Here is a 21,620-nt window from a genome sequence, read left to right as displayed (position 1 = left end):
AAAAAAAAGAGAAAACCACAAGGTACACAGAAGGGTTTCAGATGCAAGAGGAACTTAATGTTTCCCACTGTTAAAATTTCTGGATCAATTTACAACAAAAGAAAAAAAAGAGGAGGAAAAAGAAAGAAAGAAATCAAAGCCCAAAGTTGAAAATGTTTATAGTATTTAATAGCGATTGGTTACTTAATATATCTCAAGTATCCAATATGCACTGTCTTTTCCAGTACTAAAGATTTGTTTCAAATCTCCCTTGAACTCTATAGCCATAATTGTGTGCTTGTTTTCAAGCAGGTCTTCATTCTTGTCTTTGCAGGCTCCACGGTTGCAAAGGAGAAATGTTTTTGACAAATATTGAGCATCCTCCATCCATTTTACACTGTGGATCCACATGGATGATTTCAGCTTGTTTGGAAGGCTTCATAATGGAGTTATATTTGGAAGTTTCTCAGTATGGTGCAAAAGCCTCATAGAGAGAGAAAGTTTATAAACTGCAACTCCAGAAGAAGAGAGACCAGCTGCTTCTGCTGCATGCTTTCTCCTCAAGCCTTTGTGTTTTCCCAGCTAGACCTTTCAAGCTTCCTATTTATAAATTTAGTGGTGACAATGATTCAGCATGGCCAGCATATTTTCACTTTATGTGGAGACAAGCCATTTAAAGTCCAAGGTAATATATCAAGGAAAGAAAAACAAAAACTGGCCAGTACACATAGACAAGAGCCACGTCAGCTTTGATTGTGATTCTGTTGTTCACAGTGTTTTATATTGGCTTTACTGAAAAGTTGTCTTATGTCTTTGTTTTATTCAAAAGTATATAGGTGATAAGAAGTGTCAAACATTTTCATATCAGGAAAGTTACCTGGAATGATTCACAGAAAATTGCAACTTCCTTCCTCTTACATGAGATAAAAAATAATGTCTAATATCATTATTAAATCATATAGGGCTAAGGATGCAGTTCTGTGATAGAGCACTAATCTTGAATGTACAAGGTCCTAGATTCAATCCTCAGAACTTTAAAAGACTAAAGAGACATTTAATTTCTAATTACTTCTGGTGTTATTTTATCACCCAATTTTCAACTGACAAAACAAATAGGAAAAGTATGTATAATTATTAAACAATTTTCTTTGAATGAATAGTAGAAGGCAGCTTTGGAAAGTTAGCAATTCAATGGAAAATATAGTTTCACTTATTATTTCTTTGCATTTTCTATCACACTGACAGTTGGAATGACACTTGCAAAGCTCAAGTTGAATCATATCAATTGTGTCTAGACATTTAGAATGATCCAGAAGAATTTAAGGATGCTGACAATTCTCTCCAATACTGTATGGAGAAATATTAATCATGATGTTCTATTAACTTTGTTTTCCTGATCAAATTCTATTGTGGTTTTTTTTTTTTTTTGCCAGTCTGGGCTTGTACTCAGGGCCTGAGCACTGTCCTTGGACTTTCTCAACGCTAGAGTTCTACCACTTGAGTCTCAGCACCACTTCCGGCTTTTTTCTATGTATGTGGTACCAAGAAATCAAACCCAATCTTCGTGCATGCTAGGCAAGCACTCTACCACAGGCCAAACTCCCAGCCCCTATTGTTTAAATTTCTAGTTCTCTGTTGAGTTTAGTTTCTTCAGTTGGTTGGCTGATAGCATTTCATGCATCTTAATTTATTTGCTTTATAGACAATACTAAGAAATAGAGTCTACAGTTATTCTCATTTTATAGACATGGAAATTGAGTTAAAAGTGATGTTATACAGTAAGTGGTGAAGCAAAGGATTTAAATCCAGTCTCTCCCAACCCCCCACCTTTAAAAAACCAGTTTGATGAGAATTCTCTTCTGTCTCCATGTGTATCAATTATGATGTTCTTCATTTTTGAGACAGAAATCTATTTTGTAGTTGAAGTTGGCTACTGCCACGTTTTGGTCAAAGCATGTAATACTCATTTTCCTCTCACTTAGTATTTATTAGCAGTGCCCAGAGCGGGATGGCTGCAGGTCACATTAGTGAGAAGCAACTACAGTAAAGTTAGTGCCTAACCCTAGTGACATTAGTGCAAAGAACCAGTGTATGGCTAAGGGTTGTGTGTGGCTATGAGGGACACAATTCTCAAGTGACAATGTTTGAGTGGAGATTGACAGACTAGGTATGGCTGGACAAAATCCCAGTGTCACCAAATCTTCACCCCTGAATTTCTGCTGGGCTGATCCTCTACCCTTCACAGCACCTGGCTCTGTTTCTCAGTTCCAGTCATCACAGGTGAAGGAAAGAAGGGTAGAAAGCTAACCAATCTCATTTCCCAGAAGTTCTACACTCAATCAAATTTACCCTCCACTGGCTGGATACAAATCCTCCTGGATACATCTTGATTTAAGACTAGAACTATACAATGCTCACTTGAAATACACAGTGCTCACCTGAAACTCAAAGCACCTGATATCAGAGAGAAGGGAAAAGGGGTAGTGTGTGGTAAGTGATACCTTATAGATTTTACTATATCTAGATGCAACTTGGAAATGGTGAATTGTACACACTTACCTAATTGTTTGCATTCTGTTTCCTTAAAAGTAATCAATTCCTCTGGTGACATCTCCCAGCATCCTATTTCTTAAATCTGTGCAATTGAAAGATAATGTAAAGTGCCAGCCATCACTGAGTGAACGCTTCTCTTTCCCCAACCTTTCTGAACTTACTTTCTTCGTTGATCTTTTCCATCATGTTTTTAACTGATGATGAGAAGAGGAAACTTTTATACTTTTTAAATACTTCTGGCTTTCATTTCATACCTAAATCTAACATTACTTTGATACTGCAACATCCCCTAAAAGAATTTCCCAGTGAAGGTCCCCCCCCCCTCATTCTCTCCCTCTCTCTTCATTCATTCACAGAGGAGAGGTCCGTATATTTCCTGTTTGTAATTACTTCTTCTAAACTAGAGCTGACTCTGCCTCATGGTGCCTTCCTGTCACATCGCTGTTCTTGCCAACCTCCTACGGCTCCTTCATCTTTTAGTGATTGGCACATCATTCTGCAGTGAGCCCTGGACACGCTCACTTGCGCCTTCATCCTGCAGTGTTCCTTTTTCGCTGGTCATGAAATTTTAGGTTGAAGCCATCGAGATTCTGTTGTGCTAGGAAGGTACTTATGGAGAGAAGCAACATGATGTATGTATGTCTTGATACAAATGCACTGTGGGAACCAGACTTGAGAAGTTGCGCTCTAAACCTCTAAAGGTTCATGGACATAGATTGTGTTCTGTGAAACTGAAAATGGTAAACTGTTAGAAAACGCATCAGTGGCTGCCACTCAACTAAGAATGGAACAGCCTTCCCTTGCTTGATTGAGTTCAGTCCCACAGAAAGGAATTTTTGTGATACAACATTATAAGTCTATCCTATCATGATATTTTCCAAGAAAACAGAGCCTGTAATTAACTTTGCAAGTCTGGATGAATAAGAACTGCTTTATTGTTCAGTTTTACTCTGAGCCAAAAATTATCTAAAAATCTCACCTTGCCGTCATCTTTCTCTCCTCTCCACAACTTCATAAGAATCCTATCTTTTGTAGATTTTTGGAACAGTATTGTACACACCCTCTTACTGGGACTTCAACTCTTATTGCCACAGCTGACAAACACTAATTTTTAAAATTTTGCTCATCAGAGATCTTAGCAGAGATTTTTAAAGTCATACTATGATGCTGAAACCCAAAGGCTAATGAACTTGTCATCAAGCTACTTAGTTAGCCTAAGACCTCAAGAAGTCAGAGGTAATAATTTAGCATGTGGTGGTATGAGTTACTTCACTTAGGCAAGATTCATAAGTAGAGAAGGAAGAGCATACAATGATAAGTATGCCCTTTAGTGTTCAGGGTTACACAGCTGAATTTCTGTCTTGGGTATAACCATTTAAAACTAATATAAGAACATGTCCAGTATAGTCATGGTAAATAATAGGCATTTTATAAGTGCTATTTCTCTCTTTTCCCAACTTTGGATTTCTAGTTATGCTTTAAAAAACATGGTGATTGAAAAGAACGCTATTTGAATCTTGTGTGGTGGGACATGCCTGTAATTCGTTACTCAGAAGACAGAGGCTGGAGGGTTATGAATGTGACACTAGCCTAGACAAAGTTAATCAGACCCTGTCTCAAAAACAAGAAAACAAATGAACAGTAGGAGAAGTCAGTATCTCAAATGGTAGACCTCTGGTATATCAGGCATGAAGCCCCCAAGTTCAACCCCCAGTACAGAATAAACAAGCACAATTGGGAAATAGTACTATTTTATTTTATATACCTATGTTATATCTGAGCAATTCCATGGATGACACTGGTTTCTCTGTTCTTCTCCATATAGTAATCTACCAGCTATTGACTGAGGTAGGTTTTATTCCTATAGCTTAATTGTCAGTCAGATGTGTGGACAGCTAGTGTGTGTGTGTGTGTGTGTGTGTGTGTGTGTGTGTGTGTGTGTGTGTGTGTATGTGTATGAGAGAGAGAGAGGCAGGGTGGAGATATTCTGGTCCAGCAGAATCTGAATCAGCTATCAGCAGTCATCCAGGACATCACAGTTGAAACAGATTTCGGGTGCTAGAGACACATTTCATAAAGAAATTGAATGTGACACCTTTCTTTTACAGGATGTCATCTCTACTGCTAATAATGGAACCTAATGAATATATCAAATTTCTGTGTAGAAGAACTACCTACTCCAGTCCTGAGGAGATACAAGGTTTCACTGAGAGAGGCTACACATGGGTTTTTTTTTTTCAGTCTTGCCTTGGGGCTGGGGTGTTACTCAGTGATAGAGCTTTCTGCTAGGGCCTCTTGGGGCCCTGAGCTTAAATCCTAAAATAGATAAAACAAAACAAAATTAAATAGCATTGCCTCAAACATCACAAAAGGCAGTTTTTCATGTGGATGAAGGCTAAAACATCAGAAAAATTATGTGCCTCCCTCACCCCAATATGAGAATCTCTGCCTTAACTTTGAAAGATTGGAATCCCATATCATTTAGCACAAATCCTTCAGACAGTTTTACGGTTTCTTTTCTGTTCTTTGTGTTGAGACAATACCAAAGAACAAAACAAAACAAAACACAAAACTTCATGAATGATGCAAGGTTCGGGGGATGTTGTCCCATGATTTTTTGTGTAGTTTCAAGTTTGCTGGTACTTAATTTCTGCTGCCATGGAAACTTGCCTGCGCAGTGCAGGCTCCCAGCAGCTTCCTGTGGGCATGGTGACAAGACATCTAAGAAGAGTAATACTGTCTCTATTACCATCAATCAATATTTATTGAACTCTAGCCGCCTGTCTTGAGCTACCTTAGAAGTTTAGCACTGAAATTTGCCCCCAGCTTCTGCCTGGTTGACCCAAAGCAGAGGAGGTCAGGGAGGAGATATAGAGCAGTTCCAGAATATAGTCAAGAAAGAAACTGTAAATTCTCTAGAATTAGAAGTTTTGTTACTTCATTGCTAGAATCTTAGTGATATTTCTTTGAGGGTTTATTGTTTTTTGAGGGGTGAATTAATTTTTGAGCCTTAGTATATTTTACATATGGGGCCCTTGTCTGAAGCATAGCTAGTAAAGATCTCCTGTACTGTGGACTTTCTATTTATCTTGCTAGTTATGCCCGTTGTCATGCAAAAACTCTTCAGTGTGATGAAATCCTATTTTCCAGTCTGCCTTTGATTTGTTGTAATCCTAGATCCTTACTTAGGATGTTTCCACCCCTGCTTAGGAAGCCTGGTGTTTTCCCAATCCCTTCCTGTAATATTTACAGGGTATCTGGGTTTACATGGAGGTCTTTGATCCATTTGAAATTTATTCTGGTACAGGGTGATATATAAGGACCTAACTTGTTTTCTGCACATGTATAGCCAATTCTGCCAGCACCATTTCACAAGGCTTCTGGAAAGCAGAGAATATTTCCCAGCTGTGGCATAAGAGACTTCTTGGGGGAAGAAGAATTAGAGAGGCTATACTCCTGGCTTTTTTGAGGTGGAAGGATGGGCAAGGAAATGCAGACAAAAGAAAAGCAAGGATTCTTCTTCAGCGCTGCCAGAGAGGAACACAGCCTTTCAATATCTTGATTTTAGCCTCAGTAAGCCCCATATTGGATTTCTGACCTACAGAAATCTAAGAATAAATCTGAATTCCTTTTTTTTTGTTTAGCCAGTCCTGGGGCTTGAACTCAGGGCCTGAGCACTGTTCTTAGGCTTTCTCGAGGCTAGAGTTCTACCACTTGAGCCACAGCAGCACTTCCAGCTTTTTCTATATATGCGGTACCGAGGAATCCAACCTGCGTCTTTGTGCATGCTAGGCAAGCAATCTACCATTAGGCTAAACTCCCGCCCCAAATCTCAGTTCTTTTACATCACTAAGTTTGTCATAGTATGTCACAGTAGAAATAGGAAAAATAACATTGGGAAGACTGAGTCTGTCCACCTCCCGCATGTCACTCACCCTGTCCTGTCCTTCGTCACTTTCCAGGAGGAGCCTCTGTCACTACCTGCTTTCTTAGATGCTCCTTCTCTGTTAGCCTCAGGTCTATTCTTGTGCCCGTAGCAAGTTGTTTATATTATTACTTTGGCTTTGTAATAGACTTTGAAATTTGGTTTGATGTTCATCCAACACCGTTCTTCTTGCTAAGGATTGCTTTTGCTATTTTGGGTCTTTTATTATTCCACATGAATTTTTGGATTGCTTTCTCTCCTTTATTGAAGAATGTTGTTAGGATTTTGATGAGTATTGCTTTGGACCTTGGCAGACGTTTAGAAACATTCTAAATGTCAAGTTGTGAGTAAGAGAACTTGGGCTCCAGCATATATAGGAATACATAAATTAGGTACATATGTTTGGTGTATCCATTTCTCAATGCTCTTTATAGTCTTTTCTTCTTTATTTTTAAATTACTATTTTTTAATTTTATTGTCAGGATAGTATAGAGAGGGGTTAAAAGTACATTCATCAGGTAATGGGTGCATCACTTTGCACACATTGATACCCCTTCTCATGTTTTTGTCCCTGTTTCCCTTCCCTCACCCCCTCCCAATCATCTTGTTTCTCCCCTTCCCTTCCCATTTTCAAATAAACAAATATATACAATATACCAGGTAACAAAGTCAGATACTGTACCAACATGAGATTAACCATAAGGGCAAAAAAAAAGAGAAATAGCATAGTGCATCAAGAACAACAATCACGCAAGATAAATCTTTTGTTTCCATATCCTAGAGTTCATTTTTAAATTACTACTATCTTTAAGTGGTTTGACATGAGTTTCCACGTAAGAGTTTACAAATATAAAATATCTCGATCAATCTCACCCTTTTCAACATTCTTATCTATCCCTCCCCTTCTCACCCTTTTCATCCTCTTTAATTTTATAGGCTAGACATTGGATTCATGATTGAATTTCCTTTCTCTTCTCTTCATTAATCTACCCTTTTCTCCTTGATCCCACTGCTTTTGAGAACCCATTTTCTGGTGTTTCATTTTGCAAGTACAACCATGTTTATTGCAGCACTCGGAATCAGTCCAGATACCCCTCGATAGACAAGTACATGAAAACAATGTGGAATGTATACACAACACCAATTTGCCCATCCATTAGCATGAGTGATATTGTACCATTTTGTAAAGAAATGGAAAAATATGTTAAGTGAAATAAGTCAGGACCAGAGGGACAAAGAATGCATGTTTTCCCTTCTATGTGAAAGCTATACTTACTTACAAACTCAGTATGTTGGGTGCTGGGCAAATGTATATAGAAGTATTAACTGAAATGGGGTAGAGTCAAGGGAAATCTCAAATAATGTAATTATTTAGAGTCTTTTTTACCATTTCATTTTTTAAGAGTCCTCTTGTGTGGTTATCCTTTTGTTCTTCTGGGGCCTTTGTTACTAATTAAGTGTTTTACAGAACAACTCAACTGAAAGATTTACATGTCAGGGTAAAATTCTGTGATTAACTCATTCTGTGAGAATTTGTGTATTATTCTGTTTCTACTACAAGGTTCTCATACCCTCAGCTTTCTATATGGCCAGTTTCTTGGAGCAAGTGCCCCCAAACTGCCCAGATCCGATTTTTAGTCTTTCAATTTTCTTTTCTGAACTTATATCTTAATTCTTTCATTCTTATCACTCATTTCTTATTCTCTTTCCTCTTTTGTTTCTTCTCCCATGAACAAACTCTCAAGATATGGAAACGAAAGTCATTTGCTTCCTCTTTTTTAATTTTTGTTGATCCTGTCTTCTTTACCTTCTATATGGTATGGTAACATGTATATCTTGGGAAGGATGAAGGGAGGGCACAGAACTTATGGGAAAAAAGGGTGAAAACGTCCCTCAGTGGAGCTCACTGGACTTGGATGCAAGAGAACTATACAGCTCATGGGTGGAGACAAGAGGGAGAGACTGGGAGAGAATGAGAGAAGAGATGACACTGTACAAAAGGAAATGTACCCCTTATTTGAAGCAGGTAACTGTAACCCCTTGGTACATCATCTCTATAAAAAGGATAAATAATGTTCTAAAGAAAGAATTACTCAGTGATAGCATTTAACTCACTGTACTGTCATCACCTGTTCTAATGCCCATCTGTAATTCTCTAAGAGCTCCTTCTTTCAAGTGACTTACACTCATTTGTCCTGCTTTAAGTTCAATGATTGATCACTATAGATATGTTAAATGAATGAAAAAATAAGCCAAATATCAGTTTGAACAAAGAAAGCAATCTCATTCTCTCTAGCTTTTCTGAGTTGTTCTTTTGGACTAATGCACTTCTTTGCCTGACTAGTGTACAAAAGGACAGGAGCTCAAGTTCATCTACTTGTTAACTTTGCGTGTGAGAAGCAGTTGCATACTGCACCACTAATTAGCTTTTGCTCCTTAGTTAAATCAATTTATGATGTTGGATTTAAGTCGTTAAATGGTCATAAAATGATACCTAGATCCCTCCCTCCTCCCGCAAATGATTCAATGAGTCTAAATCTTGGCAGTAAATAATGACATATGCTAAAGAAGTTAAATACCAACACTACAAGCAGAAAACTTCATGATTAGTGTCCTACACTGCATTATCATTTGGAGAGCAATAAAAGATTTTTGACAGTGGAGTAGAAGTCACTGCTTTTTTATATATTACTACACAATCTGTATATTTAATGTATTTTCAGGATTTTGATACTGTAGGATTTACACTGAGCAAATTTTAATTTTTGGAATGCCAACACATAGGATTTTAGCATATGCCATATGACTTTCAAAATTATGTCCCGATGTGCAAAATCTACAAACATTTACATGATCTAATATTATATGAGTCCCATATTTATGATTAATTTACTACTGTGATCCATTTCAGAGTGTTAGCATGAGTACTCTTCTGTGTTCTATCTGGGTATATTAAGTTAATCAAACTGAAGGAAGTCTGCATTTCAAACATCTCTAGTTTTTAGTGAACCTCTATCCCCCAAATCTGAAATCCTTCATGAAACTAAGTCTTATTATTTATGTACTTGCTACTGAACTCTGTAATAAAGATATTTGTTGTAGAGAATGGCCTTGAGAAAGTCCAAAGACAGTGCTCTAACCCGGGACTGGCAAAACAAACAAACAAACAAAAACCCTTGTTTTAAATTTCATTATATACTTTCACTTTTCCTCCTATTTTTGTTATAGGATTTATTTCTAAAATTCATATAGAAATCTAATAGATGATTTATGCAGATCTACTAGAGAAACATACTTTATATATGGAATGATGAAAGAAATGATGTCTATTTTTAAAATTCAGTATTTTAATATAATAGGCTCTTTATGTTGCTTCATTGCTTCAAAAACAAATTTCATTGTTTTACTGATAATTGAAACACTATTGCAAATATGTTGGAAGATAAGTTTGAATGGTTGTCAGCTTTTTCATCATGACTTTTCCTTATTAATTTCTTTATATTCTATAGAAAGTGTTTAAAAACAAAAAATTTAAGACCAGAGATAGTGGCTCAGGCCTGTGATGCTATATTGTTGGGAGGTGGCAGTAGGAGAAAAACCATCAGGCTGGCTCAGTGAGTGTGAGCTCCTATCTGAAAAACAAAAGAGCACAAAGGACTGAGGCATGGTTCAATCAGTAGAATACGTTCCTTGCAAGAAGGAGGCCCAGAGTTCAATCCAAAGTAGCAACTCTACATGGGATTTCTTATCATTCATCATTTTATTGATTGCCTAATAGTGACTATGTGGATATATAGTTCTACTATTGTTCATTGAATTTGATTTTTATATTATAATTTGTAGGTAGGTGATGCTCATATAAGTTTTATAACCTAAGTGTCTCTCTCTCTCTCTCTCTCTCTCTCTCTCTCTCTCTCTCTATATATATATATATATATATATATATATATGTGTGTGTGTGTGTGTGTGTGTGTGTGTGTGTGTGTGTCTGCTATTTGCATTTTATTTATTGTTACAAAACACATTTATAGGAAGACAGATGTGTGGTGAACATTTTCTCTCTCTCATACACATACATACATACAAGTGCCACATAATTTCAATGAGTTGGCTTTATCTTAATGAATAAGATTAAAACACATTTTTATTCATTAGAGGAGCTATTAAGGATCATGAGACAATGAAATAAACAGCATACTTGATATCGCTTTAAATTCATAATCAGCAGAGCTTGTAGAATTTTCTAATAATTCATTATATTTGAAAATATGTCTGGTTTTATGAGCTGTTTTTATGAATTCCTATGTACTAAATATTTCTATGATTAGGTCTCAGAAAATTTGTTCCACACAGGCCAAGTTATAAATTCTTTATTTAATAAACTATTGTCAAAAATTAGTCTTTCTTTTCATGTATACTTTTGAGAAAATTAGCCTCATTCAAAATATAATCATAAAGACCAAGGACAGTGCTCAGGCCCTGAGCTCAAGCCCAGGACTGGCAAAAACAAAACAAAAACAAAACAAAATATAATCATAATAATCATTATTTAAATTTCAAGAAATTTTCCCTCTATTTTTGAAACCATTCTCTTATATTTACTTGGTATATTAATGTATTAATTATGGATTTCTTGAAGTACCTGTGTTGTAGTATAAAATATTGATTATCTTTATATCTGTCACCATTGGCTATTCTCTAGGCCATTGTATTGAATCTTCGTATGTTTCCTATGGGTTTAATGTTTTACAGGTATTTTCTAAGAAAAGGAAGGAAATCTCGGCAGAGAATCAGGTGAATACAATTTCTATGAAGAGTGGAACCTTCTTCATCAAGTTCAGTGGCCTAGTGGGGTTATCATTTTACTCTGTATTCCGGCTCTGCCTAGCTGCTTCATTGGTAATAATTTTACAGTTACCTCCTCATAGTGTCAAGAGGGTCAGTACATCTCTTAGGATAGATGTGGATCTCATTGGTAAACACCCAGAGATCCTTTTATAGGCCACATGCCTGATTGTGAGCCTGTGAAGATTAATTTCTGCTTTCATTAAATGGATGCTTCAATTTTAGATTCTGACACATTGATTCTGCTCATCAGTATTGCCCCTTACTTTTTTTTTTTTTTTTACCAGTCCTGGGCTTGAGCTCAGGCCTGAGCACTGTTCTTGGACTTTCTCAAGGCTAGAGCTCTACCACTTGAGCCTCAGCACCACCTCCAGCTTTTTTTTTCTATGTATGTGGTACCGAGGAATCGAACCCTGGTCTTAGTGCATGCTAGGCAAGCACTCTACCAACTTGACTGATTGTCCCTTACTTTTACACCTAGGAAACAGCCTATATTTTCTACTTACATGTATTTGGCACTTAATTTAGTATTGTAACTTAAACTGAAGACCTGAAAACCCTAGGAGAGGTACATTTTCTGAACTGTCTTTAAAATTAATTTAAATTCATTTTAAATACCACATGTTTAAACTTATTTTTCTCAAACTATTTTATAAAAGCCATGAAGCCAGTCAAATACTTAGATTTTAGCCATAGGTAGACAAAATAATCATTGTAAAACTAACATCTTCTTAAAATTATGATTTTCAAAATACGTGAAGTATTCTTAAACATTACTATTTTTCTCTCTGTTTTAGAGAGAAAATACTGGTATGCACTGTACTAAGTAATACATCAACATATTAATATATTCATTTTACTATTCCCCTCAAATTTCAGTTTTAAAAAGTTGAAAAATAGATTATCTCTCCATCTGAGAAATCTCAGCCAGGTTGTTGGTATTATAAGTTAGCCACCTTTAGAAAATTTAGCCAAGTTACTATGGTTTTATTTGTAGAAAATAAAGTTGGATATAGCTTAAGTACTCTATCCAAGAAAGGCAAGAATCGGAGTGCTCCTTCACCTTGGCTATCTTATGCTCACTTCTATAGGTGGATTCTTACTGGATCTGGCACTGTTCAGAACTCTTTGGTATTTCTATTATGTCCCCAGGACAAACTATAGAGGAATTTTTAGAGTATTGTGTTTACTCTTGAAATTTCTAGCAAATTGGCAAGTTGTTTCCAATGGTTTTCACAGTGAAACAAACATGAATAATTGAGGGAAGCTGTTCTAAACAAATAGCATTACCATTTGGTAACTTAGTAGTTACCCACCCTCCTTATTTCTTTTCCTTAGCTATTACAAATCCTCTGATCACATCTGCCTTAAGGTAGGAGAAACAACAGTAATGAAAGGAAAGGTTCATCAGGAGATTCAAGAGACACTCTTGGATGAGTCATGAGCATAAGACTTTCTGCAAATAGATCAGGTATGACACAGATGTACTCCAGATGTTTGCATCAACAGTTTCCAAAATTCTCAAATTCACAATCCTCTCAAGCTCAAATACTGAGATAGATTGGAAAAAATGCATTTCCTCTAATTAGTGTCCCAATTCTCTGCTTAGTAATGAATCCCAGCCTTTCTGAGAACTCAATACTTCTGCCAAGAAGTTGACATCCACTGATATAGAATTAGCCTGAATTGTGCTTTTTTATACTCCTCCTTTTCTCACCCCAACTCCAACTCCAGTACCCTGCACGTCCTACTGTTGTTGGAGAGTGTGGCAGAGGTCAAGATAACTGCTTAATTCCCAGAATTCTTGTTTCTGAGAATTTTTGTTTTTGGATTCTGCCTGCTAAGTCTATAAAACAGCATTTTATAACTATGTCTGAGCTAGCCCTACTCTTTAAATACCATGAGCTATGAGTATCTCTGAGATTTGGTGAGTACACAAATGACATGGAAGCTGCACAGATTATGACTCTATAAGATGTGGGATGAGGCACTGAGATTTTGCATGTGTAATGTGCATTATGTTCTATTGATAACTGTGTTATGGGGTCCTCAGTGCAGATTAGCCACAGCAGCACAGTTGATGGCTGGTTGTTCTTTTTAGCATCTATCTCAGGTATCCTGCCATCATCTGGCACGAATATGCAGTTATTACTTGGATTAGGCTGAAGAAAAATGTCTACAAAATAAGGATTATAAAACTCCCCTTATTCACAGATTTCTTCTTATCTCTTAATTGCTACCCCTAAAAGTGGTTAGATTCTCTCAGGGGCAGGTTGCTACCTGTTACAGCATTGCAGACATAAACTGTGGGTTTCCTTTTCCTTTCCAGCTGCTCCCTTCATTGTGAATTACAGCCTAGCACTTCTCTAGTTGAAGCACCTGACATTATATATCCTCCCCCAAAGTAATTGTCACTTCTGTATAAGTTCAATATTCTTTCTGTGGAACTATAGGCAAAGGAATGCTTGAGGCTTTTTTAGGTCTCAGGGTCTCTAAAATAAAGTGGAAAGTGTATGCGTACTTAACGTTGATTCAAAAAAGAAGTAAAGGAGTAAAGGTTCTCCTCCACTTCCACCATTGTTTTTCCATTTTCTATTTTATTGAAAAGTAAAACATCCCCAAAGGAAGTTTCTAGTGAATTATGAAAACTCTGGAAAGCAGTGAACCATGCAACAGGCTCAGTGGATTTTCGCTGTGTGTATATGTCTCTGTTCTCTGTAGTGAGGAAAAACCACACCATCTGAAATAAGAGATTACCTCAAAGCTGAAGCCATCCAAGGATGGGAGAATTAGCCTCTGTGTTTGTGAGAAGCCCCTGAGGCCATGAAGGACTTTCCTGGTAAACAGTATTGACTTAAAAAAATTATACCAAACTCACAAACTTTTTTTTACTTTTTTTTTAATGAGGACTAGGTTTTTGCACATTTCATAAGAAAATCATGAAGGATGTTGAAATATAGGGTGGATAAAAAGAATGCTGGCCTCTTGCCTATTGTATGGCTACTGAAGCTGGCTGAGTGCTTGGACCAGCCTGATTGGTCTTAGTGAGTCACAAACAGGCCTCTTGAACTGTCCACTGAAAACTCCTGCTGTATCCGTTACATTGTGTGAAGATAATGCCTGGTTTTTCTTTGTAAGGGGAAGAGAAGGAATCATACTGAGTCCTGTTAGAAAGCTGGATAAATCTACATTTGTAATTTATACCTGCAGTTAACATGAAATGCTTTAGGTTTGGAGCAGGAGCCATTTGGTAGATGTGCCAAACCCTAAGTGTCCTGCATTTGGCAGATCAGCTGATGTGCCAGGTGTGGCCTGGTGAATTGATGAATTAGTGTCATCAGAACTTATCACCATGAGGATTCTGAAGCCAGCAGTTGGAGGTGTGACACTGTACAAAGCACACTGCGAGTCCCTACAAGAGGCCTGTTGGATGATGATGGCAGAGTTCACTGCAGATGAGTGTGATGCCATGGCCATATGGCTTGATTTTACCATGGTGTGTCTAGGTGGTTGCAATGGTGGAGCAGGTAGACTAACATCTGGTATTATTAGGACTGCTGAGCAATTGTCATATTGTCTATTAAAGACCCCAAAGGTGGGCCAAGTGATGGCTTCTGTATTGGAAAGATGGCTGATATTGAGGTTTGATCCTTGCATGATCTGTGACTGTAAAAAACAATTGTTGGGTCCTTGCATGGTGGAAATATTGCCACTGTATGGCAGGTGGTCAAAAGCAGGTGTCGACTGGTTCAAAGCAGGGTTGTTTGAGATAAGAGAAGAATGCAAGACTGAGGCCTGCGAAGGTGGTGTTGTATCCATAGCATCATCTTCATCATCCATAGGTGGTTTACCTGGTGAGGAGGTACTGCCTCCAGGAAAGGGGACAATGGCAGGACCCATGTTGGGAAGGACCAAAGGAATGGCAGATGTGGAAATAGAGGCACTGTGCTGCTGCACATTAGGGATGGCATTGGTACACCAAGGACAGTTTTGGGGGACAAAGGGCTGTTTAAAAACTGAGGAAGGCCAGGGGACCCTAGGCAGAGGTGGGTTAGTGGAGACTGGCCCTATCATCAGGTGCCCCTGGTCTAAGTTACAAGGGACTGGGGTAAAGAGATAAGCCTGAGGTGGAGTTACATTTGTAGGGACTGCCCCATTCAGAAGGCACAGGAGGCAGGGGACCCTGGGGACTGGATAGATTTGGGGTATGGCCGGTCTGATGAATACTGGCCCATTGAAAAGGTACCCCTGTTGCAGGCTACATGGGACCTGGGGATTTGGATAAGGTTTGGTGCTGGAGACTGGGGGAGATGTGAAAATAACTGCCTCAGAAGGAGGTGTTGTATCCATGTCAACAATGTCATCATTTGTAGCTGGCTGAGCTGCCCCACCCAACGATACCTTAGGGGCAAAATCTCTGGTGGTGTCAGTGTTCAGACTCTTCCCCATAGGTGGAGCTACAGGAGGGGAGGTAAAGTGGGAAAGAGGAGGAGAAAAGGAACCCATACAAGAAGGGATGGGAGATTCCATTATGCAAGGGACAGGCAAATGTCCAGGCAGAGGTGGTTTGGGGAAGAGAGACATAGGAGGAAGTACAGCTCTTGATCCATGAAGATGGTCTTCATTCCCATCATTTAGAAACCCCAAATTAGAAGCAAGGGTACTGTGAGAAAGAGGGTCTGCAGGGGTAGCCAAAGGGCCGTTCGTAATTTTAGGTGTCAGTCTCTCTTTAGTGTTACATGAACCTGCTAATAGGATGTTGGCCACAGTGGCCTGTTCTTCCACATTAGTGGTGTTGGGAACAGCTGGACTATTTGAAGTGTAAGTAGGCAGGGACAGGGAGCCACTGGTCCCTGCATCAGGTGGAGGAACAGAAGAGATAATCATTGTGACCCTGCCATGTGTCACCTCTGATTTACCCTCTGAGGCTTCTATCTTACAGATGTGACTTTTACAAGCCCGTGTTTTCTCACGAATGTCCCTGTCTGTTTGCAGTTCTCGACAAGGAAGTTTAGGGGGTGGAGGAAGTTCACCTTGATGACAGGGTACTGGCACTGACCCTGGCAGCAGTAGGGGAAGCTCAGACAGCATGGAAGTTGTAAAAGCAGGCCACTTTTGTGGAGCACGATTTGCTAGTAGACTGACTGTGGGGTTTTCAGCCTCCAACCCCTTACCTGACTCCTGGGAGGAGTTTGAAAAGTTGAGAATGTGGTTTTGACCCAGGCTGTTCATAGTGGAGCTTTGTGAGCTGAGGATGTCACAGGCATCAGATGGCAGACACCTAGGAAGCACACAAACCTCTTCATCCTTTACAGCAGTAGGAAGAATTCCCTGCCAGGAACGAGGACAGCTTCCCTCTCGAGTGAAGTTTCTCTTGATCTTCTCAGGATGGCATGATGCATGGCTAGAGCCACCCCTCTGCTCTCTGGACTGTTCTGTAGGCTCTCCATGAAACTGGAACTCCCAGTTAGGACCTTCTTGGCCTTTGGCTTCTGTGTCCCTATGGGGAGGATGCTGATGGGGTGATGTCTTTGGCTCCACATCGGGAGCAAGCCTCTTAGGAAGTGAAATGGGGGGCGAGGGTCTACACCAAGAAGAAGGGGTGGTCATGTTTCCGGGGGTGTTCAACCACCCTGAGCAGCCACTTGGCAGCACAGGCACAGTTCTTATCGAGCCATTCTGCAGTGGGGAAGGGACATTGCCCAGGGTGCAGGCTGTGGCCTCAGGCAGAGGGCAGCTCCTTTGAGGACCCTGGGGATGATGGGGCGAAGACAGCAGCAGCCTGAGGTCATGCTGGGCCATCCTGTAGACAGGCCAGATTGCGGGCCGTGGGCCTGCCCAGTACAACCCCCTCGGTTGAACAGCAAGGCCTAGATTTCCTGAGAAAGTGTCACATGACAACGAACTGAGAGCAAATAATCAGCCAAATGAAGGAGCAATGGGCGAGAGCGGCACCTCCTTTCTTTGTCTCTGGTAGCTGAGGACGAGCTGTCACCAGGCAGGCGCCACCCCAGAAGTGCGCATGCAGGTCAGGGGCTCGGGGGAGCGTCCAGTCGAGGCTCGCTCAAGGCCAGTGGAGGGTCAGCAGGCGTGGGTCATCCCCAGAGCTCCTGGAAATGAGCTCTTGTACATTGGAAGTGACACCAGAAGGAGGACTATCTGGTCTTGTGTCTGGCCAGTATTTAGACCTTGAGACAGCACAGGATGACCTTGAGCTGGGTGCCCTCCTCCAAAGATGCCCTGATGACACCTGCTCCTGGGAGCTTTCTGAGTCTCAGCAGATTGGTGCTGCAAGCTGACTGGCTGCCACAATCCCTGATACCTCTTCCTGCCAGGCAGGTTCGGTTCCCTTCCTTTTCTTTATTTGATAAAGTAACAGTTTGAGCCCCACCTTCTCTGGCTCCACAGATGCTAATGGGGCACAGCCAGGCTCTGGACCCAGGCTGAGTGGGTCAAGCTCTGCACTCATCTGCCTCCTTATAATGGAGTATCCATGGTTCCCGTTACCATTTCCGTAATCCATCCGACCCTCATCCCCATTTCTCATTCCATTTTACCAAACAGTAGTATTGGGTGGGTTTCATTATTCATGTGTATATATACGGGTGTGTGTGTGTGTGTATATGTAATGTCCTTTACCTCTTCACTCCCAGTTACTCTCTTTCTATCTCCTCTTTTCTGATGATTGCTATTATTCCTTTTTTACACTCATATCCATTATCATAACCAGTATCACAATACTCTTCCTCCTCCTCCTCCTCCTCCTCCTCCTCCTCCTCCTCCTCCTCCTCCTCCTCCTCCTCCTCCTGCTCTTACTCCTCCTTTTCATTTTAGGTCTAAGTTCTACATGAGCAAAAACATGTTTGGTTTTTGAACTTGGCTTCTCTCATTAATCTGATTATTTCCCAATTCCGTCCATTCTTTTACAAATCACATAATTTTTTTCTTTTTTTGAGTTGTCTCTGTGATATCTTCTCCTTCCTTTTTTATTAACATTGATTTTTACATCATATTTCAAAGGGGTAATAGCTACTTCACACAGTATCATTCAGCTCTGATTCCTTTTCCGGCCTCTGACAATACTACAACCTAAGATTACTTTTTTAGTTTTCAAAAACTATGTCATGGAAATTTTTTATTTTTTCTCATAGTTTTTTTTAATAAAAGTTAAAAAATGCTGTTAAATCATTTTTATCCTTACCAACCTCATCTGAGTTCTTCCTCCCAGCAATCTTACAGTTCAGAGTAGTCTAAAGGAAATTTGATGGTATGAAAAAATCTTTGTGGATTCATGGGTAAATGATACTTCGACAATCTCATAATGAAGACATTGTAGAATTTTAAATACATCCCTAGATGACCTTGCATGTAGTTACTACTCAGTATTCCCTGAAATATCAAAATATAAGGATGCTTCAGTTTCTGTGTAAGCTGACATATTTGCATATGTTCTTTTTATATTATTTATATATTCAATCCATTTTAGATTACTTATAATACCTAATACAACATAAATACTATGAATATAGGTTGTTGTAATTGTATTGCTTAGAGAAAAATCACAAAAAAAGAATCTGAATAAAATTGTTACTTTTTCTGGTGTTTTTCATTGGAAGCCCTTAGCTGTGAAGTTCACAAATATGGTGGGTCTACTGGATTAATAGAACTAACTAGTAGCTTTTCTGTCTCTCTAGTAATCATCCTTTATAGCTAGGCTTTATGTGGTTTTAGTTGAAATCTGAGATGGACTATCTTCATTTTTAGATTGACCAATCTAAATCACTTAGTTCATGTAAATCATCTACATGTTTTGTAAATATGTATCATAAGACTTTTGTGTTCACCTCTACAGTTAAAGATGGGGAGAGAGAAACACAAAATAAAAAAAGAGTATTTTATTCACAACTTTTGTTAGCTCAGAACATACTATGAAAATTAACAGAAAAATAATAGCTCAGTATGAAGTTTAAGTACTTGGTTCTTCTTGACTATTGGTTTCCATTTCCTTAACATTCATTTTCTTCATAAAATATATCCTTGTTTTATAGTCATAACTTCAACACTTGGGTTGTGTTTTTTGTTTGGGTTTTTTTAGATGTCAGGGAGGTCTACTGTAATTTCTTCTTATTTTTTCCTATAAAAGCTACTCCAATAAATGTAGATATTAGTGCATAACTTCAAAGGTTCATCTATAAATTAAAATGTCTAAGTATTCAAGAGTCTGCTAAGATCTCAGGATGGTGAAAAGTACTAAGTACAATAAGGGATTCTTTAAAAGTGGTGGAATAGGTTTAAAATTGGCATGAAGATAATTAGCCTGCTCTGAACCTTAGGGTCCTTGCTGGAGGTTATAGTAGAGTTTTCTGTGAAACCAGTGACCCAAACCTTGGATTCTCAGTTCCTCTTGTCAGCCCTCAGCTGGATGGGAAAACATTGTTCTAAGTCTGCAGGGTAGCTGAGTCTGTCTCCTCTCTATCTTGTATCTTTGTGCTGACAGATATTCTTCGTATTTTAGACAATTTTCCTTTAGCTTTTACTTCAGTCCAAGTTTTGCCCAGGGATTTTTAATTAACCTGTAGTGCACTAGTTGAAACAAATATTTTCTAATTCCTAAGGATCATACCCACTGATCCACACCTTAAATCATTGTATCCCCAGACCAGGTCAAATGAAAAAGAAATCTTTGCACAGCTTGACTACAAAATTGTGTATTGGTAGAAAAGAGGATCTTGTAATACTGACATCATTCTGAATATGCTGGCCTCCTTAAATGGCTTATTTTTAATGTTGTAGTTTCTGGATTCACATATTTTCTGATTGCCTTCCATCTTGCCTGGCCACAAGGTGAGCAGAGAAATCGACCTATGGCCACTGTCTTTTATGGCCTTCCTGCCCCCTGTTAAACTGTAGAATCTTTTCTCTTTTCCTGACTTGGAATGATTTTGGTATGGGACAAGTCCAGAAAGCTACTATGTTTCTCCAATATCCGACTATTTTTTTCTCTCCCTGCTTCTCTCTTCTGTTTTTTTTTTTGTCTTTTACTGTGAAATTCTCATTCAAAAGCTACAATCAAAGGGATAAGATGTCAATCCCTAGCATAAAAATGAAAGCAGGATGCAAGCATCCAGTGTTTGCTACAGACAATTTTAAAATGCCTCTGCTCCTGATAGAAACATGAGTCACATATAATAAAGACATACTTTCTATTTATCTCCCAAAGTGTACCGAACACTCCTCTCTAGTCAGTTAGGGGTTGCTAGTGGGTCCCTGATATCGTGGGGTTCTCAAGTACTAATCTACTGATGAGAGTTTTCCCTGACAAGGGGTGGGAGAGGAATGCAGTCTGTTCCAGAGCTCAGTGTCCTTGTGTGGCCCTGTCTACTCATCAGTGGATGACATCATATAGGCAGAAAGGAGAAGCCAGTGTGTGCTACTAGCTTCGTGACGGATGATAGTTCTCAGTAACTAAATAATCTTTAGAAATGCATGAACAAGACTATTCCAGCAAAAAACCCCCACCCTTTTCACTTACAGTCTGAAAATCAATACCGAGTCTCATTGGAGCTAACATTGGAGGTGTATATTTATGATATATTTTTAAGCTATGTAAGAAACCAGGCAAAATAGGCTGTCAGACATTCAGTCTTCCTTAATTTTTTAAAACATTCGAATACAGTTCTATATATCTGAAGCTAATTTGCACAAAATTTGAATACGTGTGATGAAGTTGGAAAGGTAACGTGATTCCAGGGAGAAGGAGTGGAGGAGTTAGAGGAAAATGCAAAAGAATTGACTCAGATCAAGATGCACTCTACACATTAAACAGACATGCTAAATTGTAATCCTTTTGTGTAACCATTTGAAGATAACTTATTTTGAGACTAAAAGAGGTAAATGTTAATAAAAATGAAAAACAGATTCAAAAAGACTTTAACATTGCAAGTATATCTGTTAAAATATAAAACCTTAAATGTGGAGCACTTTTCATATCTACGTTAAGCCTTATGTTTATTCATTTGTTGATATGGAAAGAAGACTTATTTTAACCTGGACAAATGAAATTTCTCAGCCCCAAGAGTTTATAATAATGCTGTTACCGGTGTGGCCCCTGTTGCCATGGATACACATTGAGAACTATAGAAATGGCCTTGTTTTGCTAGGAGACTGTTACTGTCTAGTGCTTACACATTGCTTGTGAGTTACACTATGTTTTCATAAATATGATTTGGTGTAATGTACGAGTCCACTAACTTAACAAGGACAGATTCTACCGGTTGTAGATTAAGCTAAATTTGTAGTCTATACTTAAAAAATCCAG

At 38.8% G+C, this 21,620-nt stretch overlaps 1 long non-coding RNA gene across 1 annotated transcript; it reads left to right on the top strand.

Moving 5' to 3' along the window:
• Positions 1–318: 318 nt before the first annotated feature.
• On the top strand, positions 319–12,779 carry LOC150049872 (uncharacterized). Its single transcript, XR_016538898.1, has 3 exons — positions 319–664; positions 11,210–11,356; positions 12,641–12,779. It is a non-coding gene; the product is annotated as an uncharacterized LOC150049872 (long non-coding RNA).
• Positions 12,780–21,620: the final 8,841 nt, after the last annotated feature.

This window comes from Megascapheus bottae, chromosome 19, assembly GCF_031878675.1.
Source record: "Megascapheus bottae isolate mThoBot1 chromosome 19, mThoBot2.hap1, whole genome shotgun sequence".
NCBI lineage: Eukaryota > Metazoa > Chordata > Mammalia > Rodentia > Geomyidae > Megascapheus > Megascapheus bottae.
The sequence above is the reverse complement of the archived record's forward strand: the minus strand, read 5'-3'. Positions and strand labels throughout refer to the sequence as shown.